The 310-nt window shown below is 31.6% G+C and overlaps 1 protein-coding gene across 2 annotated transcripts in view; it reads left to right on the forward strand.

The window, feature by feature from the left end:
• LOC119593476 (exosome complex exonuclease RRP42-like) overlaps window positions 1–310 on the forward strand; it is a 54,931-nt gene that overhangs the window by 7,156 nt on the left and 47,465 nt on the right. The gene's annotated exons all lie outside the window — the stretch shown is intronic.

Here is a 310-nt window from a genome sequence, read left to right on the forward strand (position 1 = left end):
AACTGCTAGCATGAGTGGTGATAGTAAAATCAGATATGTGAATGACTTAGACTATATCCCATCACATTGCAGTTGTAAGGTATCATATTACTAGCATGTTCGTGGTATTCAAGCTGTAAGTTACGCTACACTGTACGGTGAAGTTATAACCTATATCATACCTTAATAGGAAGTTATAAGTTTTAAATCCATATAAGGGATCATTAGAAAAAGACATTTGGAGTAGATTAAATTTATTGTAATGTTGTGTGCATTCTACATGAACACAAAATTTGGTTTAATGTAAAGTGAATTTATAACAAGACTAGCA

This window comes from Penaeus monodon, chromosome 32, assembly GCF_015228065.2.
Source record: "Penaeus monodon isolate SGIC_2016 chromosome 32, NSTDA_Pmon_1, whole genome shotgun sequence".
NCBI lineage: Eukaryota > Metazoa > Arthropoda > Malacostraca > Decapoda > Penaeidae > Penaeus > Penaeus monodon.